Genomic DNA, 22,507 nt, shown 5'->3' on the forward strand with positions numbered 1-22,507 from the left:
AAAACAATTCTTTAATACGATGATATAAGGTTACCTGTAAAAAAATGGGCGCAAATTAGGATTGCCTGCTGTTAAAAATGCGAGATAGGTATCAGAGGTAAAATAAAAAAGAGCTAGCGCGTAACGCCACTGGTTTGACAAAATGACTGCTTTAACAATTCGCATTCGCCATCAAACCTTATTGACCTTGTTAAACCGGTGGCATTATGCGCTAGCTCTTTTTCATTTTATCTCTGTTACCTCGCGTTTTTAATATCTGGCAAACCTAATTTGCTGCCATTTTGACCAATCTAAACAAAGAACTTTTCATAAACCAGAAAATTTATATTAGTATCTGCGGGATCCAAATCTAGGTCGACCATCACCCATCTGTTGACCAAATGAAACATTATTTTTTTTATTAAATTTCATACATGGAAAAATATGTCTTACATGGTTTGTCCACTAAAATACGTTCATAGCTATCCTTAGGATGGAGGCGTAGAGTTTAAAATCAACATTTCAGGCACATTTTTGTAAAATGGTTTTGAAAGTGTAGTAGAATTATTTCATTTTTAAATTACATAAACATATTCGGTATAATTCATAAAATATTAAGAAAAAATTCAGAAAAAAATATTAACAAATAATTCAACGATGGCCAATTTTTACAGGTACCTCAAAAAAGAGGATGTTGCGGTGGACATCAGAACTCCTCATTGGATCATGTGAAACAAAAAATTCAAAAATATTTTATTAGCTTATGTGTTTCTCAAGGTAACAAGTTTAAAACCAACATATTATTTATTTATTATTGTTTAAAGATAAACAAAAAACAATAGCTATTTGTATAACAAGGGAGGAAAGTGCTAGTTTTCCTCCCGAGAATGAAGTTTACTGCCCGACGCGTAGCGGAGGGCAGTAATCATTCAAGGGAGGAAAAGGCACTTTACTCCCATGTTATACATATGGTTTTTCCACCTTTTTCAAATAACAAGTAATTTTTTCTTTTTTAATTAATTTATTTATGTAACTAACCAACAAAATTTATTAGAACTAAAACTAACAAGTAGGTACAACATAACTGTCAACTGTCAAATATAAGTCAAATTATTAATGTAAACATTGTTAATCAAAATACAATTTACTGTTTTTTACCATTCTGCAAAATACAGGGTGTTTTATAAATAAACGTTAAAATGTACAGATACTTACGTAATAGAAAATAGATATTTTACAGGGCGTCAATAAGTTATATGTCATGAATAAAATACCATGAAATATAACTTATTGACGCCATGTAAAATATCTTTGCAACTTTGCTTCCTACAATCAGGCCCGGAAAAGTATACTTTCGGTAGAGGTAGGTGGAAAAAAAATCATTCGTGAGGTAACCGCATTGCCTTACGGAATATCTAAAGAAAATATATATACAAAATGACTCGGTTAAGTAGTTTTTGAGCTACAATGCCCACCGCCATTTTCTATTTTTTTTATTATTTTAAAGGAAACTACATAACCCCAAGATTACTCTTTGAAAATTTCAGATTCATCGGATTAAAATTACCGAAAATACAACATGTTGGCCCTACCTTCGACCCGCTTTGCAGCAGCTTGGCGCCAACACGCTTGAGCGTACTAATAAACGTTCAACAGCTTTTCCAGTTAACTATTGTAGATTATTCCGCGATTCAAAAATATATTACGGTCTGTATTACTTTAGGATATGACAGACACAAAGGAAATTGAAAATAAAAGTTGAAAAAACTTTAAACGTATTTTTCTCAAAAATGATTTTTTCAAAGGAGGTGTAACAAAAAAACTACTTAACCAACACCTGAAGTTTTGCATATATTTTCTTTAGATATTTCATGAGATAAACTGTTGAGATATTTTTAGTTTTACGCTTGTTTTTTGGTTAACAATAATAAATATATTCAATTTTTCTTTTTTGTAAAATATTTCGATGTTTTGTTTTCTGATTGATACGAAAAAGTCAAAAATTGTTAAATTAAAACTAAAAAACTCAACAGCTAGTATGATAAAATTGATCCAAATAATGGCATAACCCAGACATCCAAAGTGAAAGCTATCCTCTAACACCAAATTTTTCTATATGGTTCATATAATGTTCAGAAAAAAGTCACACCATTTTGAGCGTCTGGTTTGGGGGGGGGGGAGAGGGGGAGAACTCGGTAAATTCGTAGTTTTTTAGGTTTTTCGTCAATATTTCTAAAACTATGCGGTTTAGCATGAACCACCTTCCATAAAAAATATTCTACATTAAATATGAAATAAAAAAGGTCCTATGCATAATGCTTATAAAATGAACGGTTCCAAAGTTACGGAGGTAGTATATTGTAATTGGTCCAAAAAACGCCTAACCCAGACATCGAAAGTAAAAGTTTTTCTCCAACACCAAATTGTTCTATATGGTCCATATATTGTTCAGTAAAAAGTTATATCATTTTGAGTGTCCGGTTTGGGGGGGGGGGGAGATGGGAGAGAAGTCGGTAAATTAGTAGTTTTTTTAAGTTTTTCGTCAATAGTTCTAAAACTATGCTTTAGCGTAAACAATGTTCTATATAAAAATGTTCTACATAAAATTTATAACAAAAAAGGTCCTATACATAATTGTTATAAAATCAACGGTTCCAGAGTTACAGAGGGTGAAAAGTGGAGGTTTTCGATACTTTTTATATTATTTGGACAATTATTGATGATTATGTTGGGTGGCGAGATTGACGTTTCTTCAACGGCTTCAACGGCAAATTTTATTTACAAAGAAATTTCTTTCATTAGTAATAATATTGTAAATTGCCCAAAAAATATAAAAAGTATCGAAAACCTCCACTTTTCACCCTCCGTAACTCTGGAAAATTTGATTTTATAACAATTATTTATTGGACCTTTTTTGTTTTAAATTTTATGCAGGAAATTTGAGTACAGAACATAATTTACGCTAAAGCATAGTTTTAGAAATATTGACGAAAAACCTAAAACAACTACTAATTTACCGACTTCTCCCCCATCTCCCCCATGTCCCCCCAAACCGGACGCTTAAATTGGTGTAACTTTTTACTAAACAATATGTGGACCATATAAAACAATTTTGTATTGGAGGAAAACTTTTACTTTGGATGTCTGGGTTAGGCATTTTTCTGGACCAATTATAATATACTATCTCCGTAAATTTGGAACCGTTCATTTTAGAAGGATTATGCATCGGGCCTTTTTTATTTTAAATTTTATGTAGAATATTTTTGTATAGAAGGTTGCTAAACTGCATGGTTTAAGAAGTATTGACGAAAAACGTAAAAAACTACGAACTTACGGATTTCTCACCCCTCTCCCCCCCAAACCCGACGCTCAAAATGGTGTGACTTTTTTCTGAACATTATGTGAACCATATAGAAAAATTTGGTGTTAAAGGATAACTTTCACTTTGGATGTCTGGGTTTGGGTCTAGTTATACCATACTAAGCGTTATCTTCAGAAACTCACAAGATAATAAAATATTTTTGAATTTTTTGCTTCTCATGATTTAATGACGAGTTCTGATGTTCACGCAAAACCCATTTTTTGAGGTGCCTGTAAAAATTTGCCACCGATGGCTGAGTTTTTAATATCTTTCCTTCAAATGTTTTCTGAATATTGTTTGAATTGTGCTAAATCTATGCTTATTTATTTTTAAAAATATAAAACTTCTTCGATACCTACAAATAGCTATGAGTATGTTTTGATAGGTAAGCCATGGAAGACATGTTAATTTGTGTATGTATGAAATTTAACAAAGAAAAATGTTTCATGCTGTAAACAGATGGGTGAAGGTCGACCTAGATTCGAACATTAGACTATATTGTACAAATCAAAATTACTCCAACGCACTTTAGCACTTATAGAAAATAGAGAGATGTAGATTAGGCTGTTTTGTCTCAAAAATAATGCACATAAAATACCTACTAAATAAAATATTCACACCACATTATAGATCCACTTTCCCGTAACGATAGTGCAGCGATATACTCTAAACTCGATATAAGTAAAAACTGAAATAATCAATAACTACATTAATACACTTTTGCACTTCACTCGTCGAAAAAGACCGAAAGTAATAATTAACACGTTCGTTGCCATTTATATATTATTACTAATATTACTGCCGGCCTGATACATATTTTTCAAATTTTTGGCTCTACATTATTTTTAATGTGTGTTATTATAAGAGTTACAAACAAGACAAAATAAGTGCACACACTACCACAAGTGATATCACTCCTACGATATGCACACTACAAGTGCTAGATACAACTAAACATTATATTCGATATGGTATATGACGCACCCGGTAGAACACTTTAAATATCTTGGAGTCTCAATTAATGGAACTAATGATAGAAGCACCGTAATCAGTGAAAGAATCCAGGCAGGAAACAGAGCCTACTAGAAATATAATAACTTCCTCAAAGATAAGAAGCTTACTCAGAATACTAAACTGAAAATTTACAAAGCAGTTAGACCAGTAATCACATATGGTGCTGAAGTAATGTGTCTGACCCAGAAAGAGGAAGAAGGATTGAGGATACTAGAGAGGAAAATAATTCGGAGGATAGCAGGCCCACTAAACTTAGGTAATAATGAATTTAGAAAACTCATGAACCACGAAGTAAGAGGACTTCTGAAAGGAGAAGACATCGTCAGACTTATCAAGGCAGAGAGACTCAGATGGGTGGGACGTATAGAAAGGAGAATTGCAGAAGCCGTCATCAAGAAAATTTTTAAATGGAGACCTGTATCAAGCAGACCACGAGGAAGACCCAAAACTAAATGGGAGAACCAGATAGTCGAGGACCTTAAAAAGATGGGAGTCAGAGAATGGGTAACCATAAGCAAAAACAGGAACGAATGGAGAAAAACTGTAGAAGATGCCAAGTCACACAACCAATTGTAAAATCAAAATGTTAATGCGGATTGATTCACCGCGACAACGAATCGGAAAAGCCCAAAGAGGGCGGCAATCACTCCGCTAGGAGTGTGGATGCCATGATGATGATGGTATGACGCACCCGTGCGTCATCCGCCCCTCTACAAGAAACAGCTTGACGCACCGGTGCGTCATCAGCACTAAACGTGTTAAACGAGATGGTAATAATACACCTGGAAGGTTTCCACGACCTAAGTCTTAACAGTTATAGAGAATAGTGACGATACAAAAGGAATGGAGTACCTGAATGAAAAAATTATCGTTATGTTGGTAATATTGCTTTCAGGTTTCTATACATGAAATTGATAATTGATAATTACACGCACATTACACAGGATGGGCCAATGAAAACAGTCCACCTCGATATTTGGCAGTATTTATTAGATATTAAAGAAATGAGGAAACAGGTCGATTTTTGTTCTAAGGGGGACACATTTTTACGATACATACATCTGTCATTTGCCAACCCACCCTCTTCCGCTTCTCCTTCCCCTTGTTTTAAATAGGGAATATACCAGGTGCAGCATATCATTAGAAAGGAATTTACATGGATTATTCAGACATTACGATTGTCCACAATTTTTTTTTCGATATTTGCACCGTATTCGCAAAAAGTCTTAATTTATTTAAACTACAACACCTCTTAAAAATGAAACGTAACGCCTATGCTTTGCTTATATGTCATTTTATCTGTCACATCAAAAGTGATTTAAAAGAAATACTGCAAAAGCTATTAATTAATTGTAATGTAACGAAAATTAAATAAATTAGAAGTTATAATACATTAAGGGCCGTTTGTTCGAACGCTAATCAACATTGATCACTATCAAATATTGAATTACTGTCACAACTGTCAATGTCAACTTTGGGTGGGTTGCTGAAAACATAGTTAATTATAATTATGAGATTAGTTAGTCAATTAACATAACAATTATTAACATAATTGATTAACTAATTTCATAATTGTCATCAATAATTATGCTTTCGGCAACCCAACCAAAGTTGACATTGACAGTTGTGACAGTAATTAAGTATTTGATAGTGATCAATGTTGATTAGCGTTCGAACAACCGGCCCTTAATAATTTACTTCAATTAATATCGAATTAATTAATTATATGTTCAAAATGGTGTCCATGACAGGAAAAATGACAATAGCAAACCAGGGGCGTTACGTTTTATTTTTAAGAGGTGTTGTACTTAAAATGAATTAAGATTTTTTTGCAAAGACGGTGCAAATATCAAAAAAAAAATGTGGACAATCGTTATGTTTGAATTCTCTACGTAAATGGCTTTATAATTATGTGCCGCAAATAGTATATTCCCTATTTAAAAACTAGTGGTTGGGAAAATGGAAAATGCAAGCAAGGGACAGAACAGAGTGGCGTAGAAAGCTTGGCAAGGTCGAAGTCCTCTAAGTGCTGTAGCCTAAGATGATAATGATGAGGTTGGAAAAATGGAAAAGAAGGGGGTTGACAAATGACAGATGTATGTGTCGTAAAATGTGTCCCCTTTAATGTCCTAAATTCTGCAGGCGGTCCTTTTGGTTTTTTAAAAATGGATATATTTTACACCTTCCCTTCTTTTTCCCTTTTTCTGGCTCTAAATTTACGGCAAGCATTGATTCCTGAAAACCGGAAACTTTAAATAGGGTGCATATAGATTTTCACTTCGGAAAAAATCAAACAAGATAGAACTTTTTTTAATTTCATTAAGAAATGTTTAATAAACAACATATCAAAAAGTTCTACTCAAGAAGTGGGTGCTTCATTTTTTATTAAACAAATGCACTACGAAATTAGAGGCTTTTTTTAAATAACTCCGAAAATATAAACTCTAGAAAAAAACTGATTTGACCATTGAAAAATTCAGAAAGTTTTACAAAAAAATCTTATATAAAGAATTTGCTAAAATTAAATCTGTACAATTAAATTCTAAAAATAAATTTTCTCTAATTTTTTATTTATAATAAAGTCACCATTCTCACATACATTAGCGCACTGTAAACTAGCGTACGGAGAAGTTCACGGTTGAGTTATTTTAATGTAATTCTTTAACTAATGGATCAAATGAAATTTTACAAATTGGACATGAATTTTGTTTAAAAATGATTTAAAAATGTGTAACTAATACAATTTTTCTACGGCCGTGCTAAAAGAGCCACTTTCACGCACGCATTTTTTTTTCCGAAAGTTGCACTTTCCCGCAAGGCGTGCGTGAAAGTAAATTTTCGCCCGGCGTGCGGGAAAGTAAAATACCTTGTAATATGGCATTACAATATATTATAATACATGCAATAAACTAATATTTAAATATTATTTACTAATTTATTTCAAATTTATCTTATTGTGTTCATGTTTTAATGAAAATAGCGCGATAATTCGATGAAATAAAATTATTTTGACATAATATTTAAAAGTCAGATCAGCAGCACTCGACTGCTTGCCCGAACTCCGCTATCGCGTCGTTCGGGTCAACGGCAGTCTCGTGCGTGAAAGTATCACTTTCGCACTACTTAGCAAATCTATTTTTAGATATATTTTCGCACTAGAAAGTATCACCTAACTAGTGCGAAAGTGATACTTTCACGCACGAGCCTGCCGTTGACCCGAACGACGCGATAGCGGAGTTCGGGCAAACAGTCGAGTGCGGGGAAGACACTTGTCGCATGAGTTAGGAACAATGTTTTCCACCTACCTCTACCGAAAGTATACTTTTCCGGACCTGGTTGTAGGGAGCAAAGTTGTACTTTTCCTCCCTAGGGAGGAAAAGTAAAAGTGACGTCATTCATGAAATATAACTTATTGACGCCCTGTACAATATCTATTTTCTATTACGTAAGTATCTATACATTTTAACGTTTATTTATAAAACACCCAGTATTTTGCAGAATGGTAAAAAACAGTAAATTGTTATTTTGATTTAACAATGTTTACATTAATAATTTGACTTATATTTGACAGTTGACAGTTATATTGTACCTACTAGTTAGTTTTAGTTTTAATAAATTTTGTTGATTAGTTACATAAATAAATTAAGTAAAAATGAAAAATGACTTGTTATTAATTTGAGGAAGGTGGAAAAACCATATGTATAACATGGGAGTAAAGTGCCTTTTCCTCCCTTGAATGATTACTGCCCTCCGCTACACGTCGGGCAGTAAACTTCATTCTCGGGAGGAAAAGTAGCACTTTCCTCCCTTGTTATACAAATAGCTATTTTTCTAGAAGCCGTAGGGCTTCGTAGCAACGAAGGGCATCTGACGTAATATACTTGACGACGGGAAATTATCAGTAGTAATTGCACAAGAGCTCTAAAATTCTATATTAATTTTAGAGATCGAGTGCAATTTGTTGCGATTTTTTCATGAATAAAGCTGTTCAAGGCCAAAATGTTATTGTAATTTATTTATGTAAGTACAAATTAGTACAATTAAACACACAGTTGTTCTAAATATTAATTTGACAGTTGAAAGTCATCACTTTTATAATTTTTAAAACATTAATTGTTATTAATGTCACTGAATGTATTTTTTCGGAGCAACGAAGGGCATCTGACGTAATATACTTGACAACGGGAAATTATAAAAAATTATCGATTTAATTTAGATTTATGTAGCTTTCTATTGGTCAGAATCTCCTCTGAACGAAATAATCAAAAATTATCAGTTTAATTTTGATTTCTGTAGCTTTCTATTGGTCAGAATGTCCTATGAATGAAATAATCGCGCTAATTTCATTAAAACACGAACACGATAAGATAAATTTGAAATAAATTAGTAAATAATATCTAAATATTAGTTTATTGAATGTATTATAATATATTATATTGCCATATTACAAGGTATTTTACTTTCCCGCACGCCGTGCGGGAAAATTTACTTTCACGCACGCCGTGCGGGAAAGTGCAACTTCCGGAAACGAAATTTTCTCGAAAAACGAATTTCGCTCAATTTTGCACAACTTTACTTTCAAGCATCTTGCTAAATTATGTTTCATTAAAAAAAATCTCAAAAATTTAATTCAAATGATGTGACGTCTCAAAAAATGTCATTTTTGAAATCTTCGCAGTTTTATAGACTCACTACCATTTTAAGACCGAATTACTCAAGTTTGAACAGATCTATTACAGCTTTATAAGAGCTTTTTTAAAGCTTAGGATGCAATCTTTAAAATGCACTGAATTAATTTACTTTAGAAATGAAAAAAACTATTTCTTTTTGAGAAAATTAAGAAAGATAACAAAAATGTAATACAAAAATCAAAAATTACCAGCTAAAAAAATGTTTATACAAAGTGATCAAAACTTTTTTCTGTAAAACTTACCTAAAATACATTTAATAATAAGCTTCAACAATATTAAATGTTCAGCAAAAAAAAAATTTAGCTCTTATACAGCATGTCTGCGTAACTTGGAACCTATTGATACCTTTTTTATTATCGGTTTTACGAAAAAAAAATATTCTTTATAAAATACTCTGCATCGTATATAATCTAAGATGCAATCATCAAATTTTAAATTTAATTAATTTTATACGAGTTATGTCAAAAAATATGTATTTCGCTTTCTCAAGAGTAAAGTACCTTTACATTTCACAATATCGAAAATTGTTATTAAGGAAAGGTGTTTGGAATTAAAAAAATTGTTTTAGTGTTCAATTACATCCTTCTAATTAAAATATTGTGAATAATAAAGACACTTAACTCTTAAGAAAAATTCATATTTTTTACATACCTCGTATAAAATTAAAAAAGTTTGATTTCTGTTGGTTGTATCTTAGATTTTTAGACCAGGGAGAGCATTTTATTAAGAATAACTTTTTTTCGTTAAAGTGATAATAAAATAGTTATCATAATTGGAATAAAATGATGATGAATATCCGTAATTTGAGAAAAATTTTTCTTTTCCGAATAAATTTTTTTTTTTTCGATTAGAATTATGTAATTGTAGATTTAAACATAGTTTTTAATTTCAAACAACTTTCCATAATAGCATTTTTGGATATTCTGGAATATAATGGTACTTTACTCTTTATCGAAATTCATATTTTTGACATAACTCGTATAAAATTGATAAAATTTGATATCTGATGCTTGAGTTTTAGATTTTTGACTATCCAGAGCGTTTTATGAGGAATAACTTTTTTTCGCAAAATTGATCATAAAAAAGTTTTCCATGTGGTTCCTAGCTGCGCTAGACATACTGTATAACAGCTTCTGTATAAGAATTTTTAAATTGAAATACCATATTCGGATTCAGCATAATCAAAAACAAAATAAAAACATATTTGATCAAAGGTAATACCACGAGTCCTCTAAATTTTATCGATAAATTTTTTTGTTTTCACGAAAACTTCTTTATTTGGTAAAATTACGAAAACAAACCGAATGATAGGTTTCGAGTGATCACGAGTGAATCACGAGTCCGAAGGACGAGTGATTTTATCCATTTCGGTTTGTTTGAGTGATTTTACCCTAAATAAAGAAGTTTAAGTATGAAAACGAAAAAATTTATCAAGCAAAATTTAGAGAACGAGTGGTATTTGAAAAGATTATTTAGTGAACCAATATGTATTATTAGTAAATACGGGCATCTGTGAAATATTTTTAAGACAACTAGGATCAATGTCTTAAGTAGGTTATAGATAAATTATTTTATGATTTAAAAATGAACCAATTTATTTATTATATTGTTAATAAATAAAAAACTGTTTAAATCGAAAATGAACAATTATTAAACACACAATTTTTATAACTAATATGAGATTTTCCAATGTCGTTCGTAACGTATTATGTGAAATTTAGGGTACCTTAAGTTTTATCAGGGAAGAGACTGTTTTATCAAGGAAGAGGCTGTTTTATCAGTATTACACTCAATGATTGGCTAGAACGACGCGTGGTGATTGGCTGAAAAAGCAAAAACGTCAGAATTTGACAGGTGAAAAAAATAATCAAAGTAAAATGATGAATTTAACGATATTTTTAAAATTATTTATACAAAATAATTGTTATTGTTTAAATAATTAATAAACAATTAGCAGCCAAATCTGCGGGCAGAACTTTTTACTTTAACATGTATATAAACTAACAAAAAAGTTTTAGAAGAATATAAGCTTGTTTGAATTTTTCCGAAACAATGCATTAATGTACCAGGCTGCGTTAACTATGCCCTTTATAGCCCAGTAAATGAACGGGAAATTCGGCGATTCCGTGTAATTTTCAGGGGCAACTCCGAATTGCATGAAAATTTGGATTTAAGTTCTACTTACCCTTCACTTCAAAGTTGAAATTGTGCCTTTGATTGCTTTTACTTGGGGGGTGACAGTCACACCTTCTCGGGGGTGAACAAACATACGTTCAAGATAAGACCGGAAATGGATAAATTGACTGATTTTAAGCAACTTTTGTTCTATAGAGTTTTTTAATTAAGTCAATACTTTTCGAGTTATTTGCCATTGAAAATGTTGACTACGTTTTCAGACGGTTTTTCGCAAATAATTCAAAAAGTAAATATTTTATCGAAAAAAATATCCTTAGTAAAAGTGTAGCCTATAAAAGCCCCAAAAAATGGTGTATCAGTAAAGTCTATCAATCAAATAAAAACAAAGTTGTAGCTCATGAAAAATACGTTGTTATTCGTCCAATTCCAAATCGAATATTTCAAGGTGAAATCACCGAAAAATTAAGCACTTTTCGGGAAAAACCCATTTAAACTTTTTTAAAGTGTTTATAAAAAGTTTTGTTATAATTTTTAAGCAAAAGTTTTAGCATTAAAAATAAGCGAGTTACGCTCAAAATAAAGTTGGCCCTCTTTTTTTTTTGTAAATCATCATGAAAATCTCGCCGTGTTTAACTCCCCAAATGAAATTAATCGCTACCGCTTTACAAACAATTTACTTACCTATCTATTTTTTATATGATCTGTCAGTCTCACCAGTTTAAAGTGTTTATTTCTGAAAGGGTTAATTGAGAAAGCTTGAATGGGTCACTAATCACGAGCGTATGCAAATTTTGAACAGCCATATCTTAACCAATTTTTGTCTTACGGAGAAACAAAATAAAACTAGCATATTTATAATAGCAAAATCTACATTTTTTTACTCTTTAAGATTTTTCTTATCACTAATACTTTAGTGTAAAGTCTATCAATCAAATAAAAACAAAGTTGTAGCTCATGAAAAATACGTTGTTATTCGTCCAATTCCAAATCGAATATTTCAAGGTGAAATCACCGAAAAATTAAGCACTTTTCGGGAAAAACCCATTTAAACTTTTTTAAAGTGTTTATAAAAAGTTTTGTTATAATTTTTAAGCAAAAGTTTTAGCATTAAAAATAAGCGAGTTACGCTCAAAATAAAGTTGGCCCTCTTTTTTTTTGTAAATCATCATGAAAATCTCGCCGTGTTTAACTCCCCAAATGAAATTAATCGCTACCGCTTTACAAACAATTTACTTACCTATCTATTTTTTATATGATCTGTCAGTCTCACCAGTTTAAAGTGTTTATTTCTGAAAGGGTTATAATTGAGAAAGCTTGAATGGGTCACTAATCACGATCGTATGCAAATTTTGAACAGCCATATCTTAACCAATTTTTGTCTTACGGAGAAACAAAATAAAACTAGCATATTTATAATAGCAAAATCTATATTTTTTTACTCTTTAAGATTTTTCTTATCACTAATACTTTTTAAGTTATTTTGAAAAAATTAAATTTTTCAAAAATTTTTAGAAAATTTTATTTCACTATAAAACCAAATGTTTTCAAAAATAAGCCCTTATCATCAAACTTACAGATCATATAAACAATACACATACAGTTAAAATAAATGGTAAAATGAAACGATTAATTTTATCTAGGATGCTAAATAGAGGGAGGTTTTCACGATTTTTTTTTACCAAAAAAAAGGGGCCAACTTTTTAGGATGGATTTTAGAGGATGGAAAGACCCAACATACTCCAACTGCGACATAAACATACTGCAACACAGTGTAACATAATACACGAAGAAGTCTTTAGAGCTATCAATAATCTTAAAAACCACAAAGCATAGGAACCGACACTATACTTATCTGCAGAATGTTTGAAAAAATGGAGGAGACATTTTGGTACAGAGATTTCATAAGGATTTCATGGGTAGATAGGGATTTCAGGACTCACAAATATAGAAGTGTTAAGGAGAACCGACAGAGAGGGGGATATTGAAAACACAATAAAAGAAAAGAAATTGCAATATCTCGGACATGTGATGAGAGGCGAGAGATATAACTTATGTTATATTTGAGTCTATAAGAGACATAATTCAAGGAAAAAGAGAGGGTAGGAGAAACGTAGGAAGGAGACGCGTTTCCTGGTTGAAGAACCTGAGAGAATGGCTTGGTTGCAGCTTAAGGCAACTGTTCAGAGCAGCTGCATCTAAGGTCAAAATGGCCATGATAATTGCCAACCTTCTCGCGGAGATGACACTTAAAGAAGAAGGAGAAATGCTAGGGACAAAACAAAACATTGCACCAGCTTTTTATAGAGTTTAGGCAGGCATATGATAGTATTATACGAGTGTAACTGTGGAATTCCATGGCAGAACGACGCATTCCAAAGAAATTAATAAATCTCACAAAAGCATAATATTTAGGGGGATCTACGAGTGCTGTAAAAATTTGAGGAAAATTGCCAACATCCTTTACAATCAACAGTGGCCTCAAATAGAGAGATACCTTATCCCCACACCTCTTCCACATAAGAGCATATTGTGCTCTCATGTTGAAGCGAAGTGTATTGGAGAGTATTGTGAGGAAAACGAGCATAGAATTATCCTCGCATTTTATATAACACAATGGTTTGAAAGGGGTTGAATTACAACGATAAGTATCAAGGAAGACTTTATTAGACTGGAAAATACCGCAAAACAAATAGGCCTCCGAATTAATAAGAATAAAACAAAATATATGGCTACAATACGAACGGAACAGCAAGACAAAATGGGGCAAAACATTACAATCGCTTAGTACAACTTTAAAAGGGTTCATTAGTTTAAACATCTGGGAGCTGCGATCAGCTCTGTCAACAAATTTACTGATAAACAAGATACAAAGTGCAAATCGTTGTTGGTTTGCGTTACAAAAAATAATGAAATCCAAGAATGTATCCAGCTGTACTAAAATAAGAATCTACCATTCGGACCTATAATGACGCATGCCTGTGAAACATGGACAATGACAAAACAATATGAGAAATGCTTAAAAATCGCAGAAAGAAGAATTCTTCAAAGAATATATGAAGCAGTTAAGGATGGCACCAGAGAACTTTACAAAATGAGAACCTTCCAGCAATTGGAAGAATCATAAATATAACTAACGAGATATAGTTACAATATTAAAGTCACAAAGATGAGCCAGACATATCAAGTGACAAGAGCATTGTATCGCCACATTCTCAACATTTTACAAAAATTTATTACATTTTCAAACTATAATATACGCTACGTTAAAGTTAAGACAGCCAATTTGTCCGCAAAAAAGTGACAATAAACAAAAGAAAATACAAGACATTATAAAAAATAGGAATTCAGTAATACGGTGACTTCAAAATATCTCGCTATATTGTTAATTTTGTTCTATTTAAAAATTTGAAATCTTAATTAATATTGTTCTCGAAAACATAACTTTGCATGTTTCTACCATAATTTACAATTTTATGAAAGTCTGTTATTCTAAGTAACCATAAGCCCATTGAAGAGAAGAATGACACAAGTTTATGGTTGTATTGTCACTCCAGGGGGTCTCCCGTTTTATTAATCGCCTCCAGTAGCATTTTTGACATGAGGTTCCAACAGATTTGGTGTACGTGCAGAAAAAAATTTTTGAAATAGGGATAGCCAACTCAGATTTACAGTTACGATTATAAAGGTTGGGCCTTAATGACCTAAAACGCGCGTTAGCATGTAGTAAAATAAATGTAGTTGTAATCGCGCGTTGTCAAAACGCGCGTTAAGCGCCAGTCATGTGAATGGGCTTTAATATTTTGTTAATGCAGCCGTCTGCGTTTTCTGTCACTGTCTCTGCGAATTTACAATGGTTCCAATGAAGAAATTAATAGAATTGGTTAAAAATTCGGAGCATTTGGCGATTTGGCACACGAGGATTATAAAAAAATCAGAAAGAAGGATAAAGTATGGGATGAAATAGGCCAAGAGATAAAACAATCCCGTATTTTACCATACATTTTAATTTAGATGTATTTACTTTAATTATTTTATTATTATTTATTACGCTAAAGCAACTAGCAACATCAAATCTTCCTCCGATTCTGAAGAATACATTCTAGACTATGCTGTAGTTGTCGGATCAATGCGATCAATGAGACAAAAGGTGTCGTCGTCGCAGCGATTAATCGCAGCAATATGTTCATGACATGAAAAAACGCTGTCGCTTATATTGCGAGATAAATCGTGCCGTCGACGCACCAATGAATCGCATCAATGTTAGACCTGGATCCCGCGTACCAAAAAAAGTTGACTAATAGCAGGCTGAAAATTTGTTACTAACTTAACGGTGTCTAGTCGGACAAACTTCGATGTATGAGAACACTGGAACAAGGGAAGTTTTAATTGTGGAACAGGTTAAAAATTTGGAACGCCAGACTACGAAAACGTTCCATGTATTTTGTCGGGAACTTCCAATTGATTTGTTACCATTTCATTAATAGCCCAGTAAATGAACGGGAAATTCGGCGATACCGTGTAATTTTCAGGGGCAACTCCGAATTGCATGAAAATTTGGAGTTACGTTCTACTTACCCTCCACTTCAAAGTTGAAATTGTCCCGTTGGTTGCTTTTACTTGGGGGGTGACAGTCACCCCTTCTCAGGGGTGAAAAAACAACCGTTCAAGATAAGACCGGAAATGGATAAATTGACTGATTTTAAGCAACTTTTGTTCTATAGAGTTTTTTACGTAAGTCAATACTTTTCGAGTTATTTGCCTTTGAAAATTTTGATTTTTCGACAAAAAAAACTACGTTTTCAGACGGTTTTTCGCAAATAACTCAAAAAGTATATATTTTATCAAAAAAAAAAGAATGTGTGTGTACTTTGTACGCACGTAAGAAGTTATATTTCTATTATATGATTTAAACGAAATTAATATACTTTTTATTTATATTTTATTTAAATATTAAACTAATTTATACTTACTACTTCTCAAACATTTTTATTGAAACAGTGCCAAAAATTAAAATACATTCGAACCCGCTTATTAGAATACCTGTTACAGGAATATCCCGCTTTATGGAATAGAAATTTGAGGTCCCGAAGCGTTTCTACTAGCCACCAATGATCGGTAATTAGAATATCCCTGTTATAACAATACTTTGCTTGGCACGAAGGCTATTTCAATAAGCGGGTTCGACTGTAATATAATAATAAAGCACACACAAACACATTAAAAATGCCATAAATAATTTCTGAACATCAATTGTCGGAAATTTTTTTAACTAAATACGTATTTTCTGAAAATAAAATTATATAATAAATATACTTACAATCATAAAATGTATAAAAAAAATAAAAAAATAAAAGTTTTTATCGGGATTCGAACCAGCTATCAGCGCGGTTGGTATATTGGGGTTCATTCGCCTTAAACGCTTCGCCACGGAGGCAATGTGTCATTATGTGCGAAGATCGACTAACTAAACGGATTAAGCTTTTGACATTTTTGAATTAAATTAAATTATTTTGATTTTGAATTGAAATGATTTAGAATTGAAAAAATACAACAAAACATAGAGTAAGAAAACAATATATTAGGTGAACATTGATAGAAATTTTGATTGTAATCAAATTATGTAAATAAAAGTATTACATACTATGTATTTTGGTAGGTTCAAATAGGTAGGCACCTATGATACATTTACAATTAGGGGAAGGGAGGGCAATACGGAAGGCTTAACTTTATAATGTGTAAAAAAATAAAACACCGTAATACAAAACTTTCATTTTAATCATTCTTGAAAGAGACCTTATACAGTTACAAAAGTCAGCCATTAAATATTATTAATGATATGTAGAATTTCTTTTATGAGCAATTAAAAAATAATGTCAAAAATTCCATCTTGCCCTTACACTGACGGCAGTATGGAAAGCTTGTTCGGTCAAGATGGAATGTAGAGGAAAGCACTACATTTTACAGTTTAAACACATAAAACTGCCATCTTCTGTGTCGGTACACAATTCATGTGCCCAACCATTACATACAGGACATTGTACCCAGTCCTCTGTGGGCGGTTCCACATAACGTTCACCACATACACAAAACACATAATTTTGTGAAGACTGTTCTAAATGTTGTACAATATTTTTAACTTTTTCTGTTTTTGTCCCTTTTTCTTTACTTTTTCTTTTATTCTCGCAGGTTCCTATTTCCTTACTTTTATTTTGGCCTAACTCTTATCTTTCAACTTGCCCTAAGTTGCAATTTTCCATCTTGCCCTAAGTTGCAATTTTCCATCTTGCCCATATGCCCCTTTCCGATAATAATATCAATATTTTAAAAATGCTTTATTATTTCTCTTATTTAAATATCAATTCAGATAACCTGTACCTAATAGATACTTTGTATAAATGCATAATAATAATATTATACACCTTGTTTAAATAATCGTATCACAAAAATTCAATAATTGCGTAATATTTAACTGCGAAAATAAGAAGGAATCGTGTACACTCATTAGCTGACCGGAACTTATTGAGCCGTCGTTTGTGTAAATGGAAGAGGTTCGCCTGCATCTGTGTGAGTGTGGATCCGGGCGCTTCATTGCGCAGGGCGGGTTTTATAGGTAATTTCCATCTTGCCCTATCCTCCCATCTTACCCTCCTTTCCCCTATTACGTACCTGTTGCTATTAAAACTATTTAAATGTCACTACAATTATAAACTTTTTTGTTTCTGTCCTCACAACAATAAAACTAATATATTATACATTTGTTTACCTTCATATTGAACAATTATTTATTATTGACAGATCATTTCAACACCCAATCAGAGCCCGTATAGCGACTAATACCATACTGTCGGTGTGCGCATGCGCGCAGATCAATATAAATTCACCCTCAATCTCAATCGCGCCTAAAGAAGTATAACTTCAAAAATATTCTTAGCAAAAGTGTAGCTTATAAAAAACCCAAAAAAATGATGTATCAGTAAAGTCTATGTTCTTATTCGTCTAATTCCAAATCGAATATTTCAAGGTGAAATCGCCGAAAAATTAAGCACTTTTCGGGAAAACCCCATTTAAACTTTTTTAAAGTGTTTATAAAAAGCTTTGTTTTAATTGTTAACATAAATTTTAGCATTAAATATAAGCGAGTTACGCTCAAAATAAAGTTGGCCCTCTTTTTTTTTTTGTAAAAAATCATGAAAATCTCGCCATGTTTAGCTCCCCAAATGAAATTAATCGCTACCGCTTTACAAAAAATTTACTTGCCTATCTATTTTTTATACGATCTGTCAGGCTCACCGGTTTAAAGTGTTTATTCTTGAAAGGGTTATTATTGAAAAAGCTTGAATGGGTCACTAATCACGAATGTATGCAAATTTTGAACAGCCATATCTTAACCAATTTTTGTCTTACGGAGAAACAAAATGAAACTAGCATATTTATGATAGCAAATCCTCCATTTTTTACTCCTTAAGATTTTTCTTATCACTAATACTTTTTAAGTTATTTTGAAAAAATGAAATTTTTTCAAAAATTTTTAGAAAATTTTTTTTACTATAAAACCAAATGTTTTCAAAAATAAGCACTCATAAGTACTGATAAGTAAACAAACTTACAGATTATAATATAAACAATACACATACAATTAAAATAGATGGTAAAGCCAAACGATTATTTCATTTAGGGTGCTAAATACAGGGAGTTTTTCACGATTTTTTTACCATTTTACCAAAAAAAAAAGGGGCCAACTTTTATTTTCAGTGGACTTCGTTTATTTTTGATGCTGTAAACTTTTATAAAAAACAAATAATAAGCTTTTTTCGATATTTTAAAAATGTTAATAAGGCTTTCCCGAAAAACGCTTCTTCCTTCGGTGATTTCGCGTTGAATTATTCGATTTGGAATTATACTTTTTGAGTTATTTGGGAAAACGGTCTGAAAACGTATTTTTTTTTGTCGAAAAAATTTTAAATCGCGAATAACTCGAAAAGTATTGACTTACGTAAAAAACTTTATAGAACAAAAAGTACTTAAAATAAGTCAATTTATCCATTTCCGGCCTTATTTTAAACACGCATTTTTCACCCCCGAGAAGGGGTTAATGTCACCCCCCCCCCAAGTAAAAGCAACCAACGGCACAAATTCAACTTTGAATTGGAGGGTAAGTAGAACCTAAATCCAAATTTTCATGCAATTCGGAGTTGCCCCTGGAAATTACACTCCAAAACGGTCATTTATTGGGCTATAAACTCTCATGCAAAAATCAGATTGTGTTTATCAGGCATTTTAATGAGTCCAACACGAAGAACATGTCAATTGACAGGAATTATATTAGTGATAAATCGCAGTCAGATTTTTGCATGAGAGTTTAAAGAAACGGAAACAAATCAATTGACAGTTCTGTCCGACAAAATACATGGAGCGTTTTCGTAATCTGACGTTCCAAATTTTTAAACTGTTCCACAATTAAAATTTCACCTGTTCCAGTGTTCCCGTACATCAAAGTTTGTCCGACTAGACACCTTTAAGCTATTAACAAATTTTCAGCTTGCTATTAATCAACTATTTTCGGTACGCGTAATCCAGGCCTATGTGTTCATTCCTTTAAGCTAACGGAATTTTCGTGGAACAATAAATCACCAACCGGTCGAAAATCAGAAAAAATAATTAAAATATAGAACAGTAAATTTAATATCCATAAATGAAGCGCTATACACTTGGCACTTGGCACTTGCAAACAATTTTAATATTTCGGAATAAGCTGTGTTATGTAATTTCCTCTTTTATATACATAGATATGCGCTCACGTTGACAGGTCAATAAGTCTAATAAGAGTAGGTAACTACCTATCTAATAAATACCTGATCAAAATCTGGTGTTTCAATAAAAACTATAGTTACAGCGATTACTGTAGGACTGTGGAGTATATCACAATCAATATTTCACATACGTTATGTAACTGAATTATTTTTCACTGTACTAATATTTAAGTATATTTACGCAGTTTTAATATTTACATTCAATACTTCTCTTTTTTATCAATATAATTTGCTTATCAACATTTATTTCGAAACTGTTTAAACCGATTTAAAATTAATTGTGGTCAGATCTGCTCATCAGTTATCCAATTGATATTTTGTGTTTTTAAACAAATTGAAGGAGTTTATCCTATATTCAGAATTAGCTACATTTAGCTGCATAAAAAATTAAACTTATCGTCAGGGGAAAGGAGGAACCCAAGCGACTCCATTTTTAAAAAAATAAATATTCAAAAATAAAATCTTTGGATTTCTTCAGTCGGAAACAGATTCAGATTCAGATCAAGGAAAGAAAAATTGCAAGAATAAAAATCATCAGTATCTGAAAACTTAACACAAAATTATTCAGTGTATTCTTGCTATCTTCATACACCTCCCGATGTCAAATATTGACATATAAAAGAGCTAATATAAACAGTTTGTCGTGGCTGATAGAGGAAAGAAAAGAACAACAATTTATAATAATATAATGTTTATAATTTATAGTTACAGCAACATATATATACATAATAAACAGGGTAACCTAAATTATGTTTAAAAATTAGTAAACAGTCAGGATACGACAGCTAAACATCAGCTAAATATTTATATCATGAGAGCTGCGGCTGCCCTAAGTAGAAACACTGTATATCCATTTTTTTCAAAATCACTTTTATTGCATTTTTGGATTTAGGGTGTTGTTATCTACCATTTACCAAGGAAGAAAGAAATAAAAAATATGTAGAACCACAATTTAACATTTGTAACGTGGTCGTTGCGTTTGTTGCTCCAGGTAACAAAAATTCAGCCGAAGACAGAAGGTTCGCTTTGTAAGACACTTATTTAGAATTAAAACATTGCAAATGATAAGATAATTAGCATTAATTACTACTCATTACTTTCGTTAATAAAAATATGTTTATAACCTACGTATCGAACATTAGGTTCGGGTTGATGTGACGATATCTGGTACATGAATGAAAACTACCGACGATCGTGTGGATTTAGGAATTACATTTAATAATATGAAACGGACATACGAGTATAAGGAGAGGAAAGCTCGCTCAGCTCGCCAGCAGAAAAGACATGTTGGGAAATACGATCAACGCTCGTAAAAGGATAGGTAAAAGAAAACCGTCGGATTCGTTCAACACACCAAAACGACGGCGGAAAATAGTCGGGATATCTCACCTCATATACCTCGTTGTTGTTAATTATTCTTCGATCAACGCTCCAAGAATAATAATCAACTAGGCTTTTCGTTCCGACTTTTATATCGTACGAGACGGTACAAAAACACGTTTTACTTAATTCATTGGCGTACTCTAGACGATAAAATTATATTATCGTCACACCCCCCTCTCCTAAAAAAAATTTTGGAACAAAATTTTAGCTATATACCTACAACCTATAACTACAACTTATAACTATAACAAAATAGAAAAAAACGTCTTTCTGAAAATTAAACTCACGAATATCCTTTAATGCACTAGCACTAGCACTAACGTTTGTATCGTTTCCATATTTTCCGGTGTTCCATCCTGGAATGGGCGGCAGCGTTCTTACAGCACTGTTCTGTGGCGGCCTCAACACTGCTGAGACCTCGATGATGACTTCCATTTTGTTAAATGTATGTAATACATGTAATAATGTATGTAATGTATGTAATGTATGTAATACAGACGTGTCGTTGTATAACTGGTGTGATGAGTGTGAGTATGGGGTTGGGGTTGGGTTAAGGGAGTGAATGGAATCATGTACTATCGTCGTGAGCCGGTTTCATATCTTTAATGTGAACTTTGTTAATTGTTTTTCCCGATGCATCCTTTAACTGAAAAATTACTTTGGATAGTACTTTGTGAATAGTATATGGACCGGAGAATTTGGAGGCTAACTTGGCGTTCAGTTGTTTGGCGGCATTGGAAATGTTGTAATCTTATTTCATGACTTTGTCTCCGATTTTCGGTGTCCACACTCTGCGGCGTAGATCATAATAGTGGCTTTGTGATGTAAACGCTTTGGCCAAATTGATTCTTACCAGTTCTAAAGTTTCTCTTAATTTATTCCATTTGTACGTTGGTGGAATAGTGTCGGGCGGATTAGGAGCTTCTATAATTTTACTGGGTCTGCTAGTTCGTGTCCAACATTTAAAAATGCTGGAGAGAATCCGGTGGAGTCGCGTTTTGCCGAGTTGATTTCGAAAGTCAGTTCTGAGATGCATGAATCCCATTTCTTGTGATTGTTGTCGCAGAATTGAGCAATCATTGTCTTGATTACCCTGTTTGTTCTTTCTACTGGGTTAGTCTGTGGGGAATATG

The 22,507-nt window shown here is 32.3% G+C and overlaps 1 protein-coding gene across 5 annotated transcripts in view; it reads right to left on the bottom strand.

The window, feature by feature from the left end:
- The window catches only part of LOC126888032 (chitooligosaccharidolytic beta-N-acetylglucosaminidase), a 359,195-nt gene that overhangs the window by 116,955 nt on the left and 219,733 nt on the right, over nucleotides 1-22,507 (bottom strand). Inside the window, exon 1 of one of the 5 annotated variants that reach the window (XM_050656040.1) lies at nucleotides 20,034-20,174. The exons of 2 other annotated variants lie outside the window; for them this stretch is intronic. The gene's annotated coding sequence lies outside the window, so the exon portion shown is untranslated. Of the gene's footprint in view, nucleotides 1-3,942; nucleotides 4,027-20,018; nucleotides 20,175-22,507 lie in introns of those variants that run through there. 2 more of the 5 variants (XM_050656041.1, XM_050656043.1) reach the window with 2 other exon arrangements.

This window comes from Diabrotica virgifera, chromosome 7 (genome assembly GCF_917563875.1).
Source record: "Diabrotica virgifera virgifera chromosome 7, PGI_DIABVI_V3a".
NCBI classification, from domain to species: Eukaryota; Metazoa; Arthropoda; class Insecta; order Coleoptera; family Chrysomelidae; genus Diabrotica; species Diabrotica virgifera.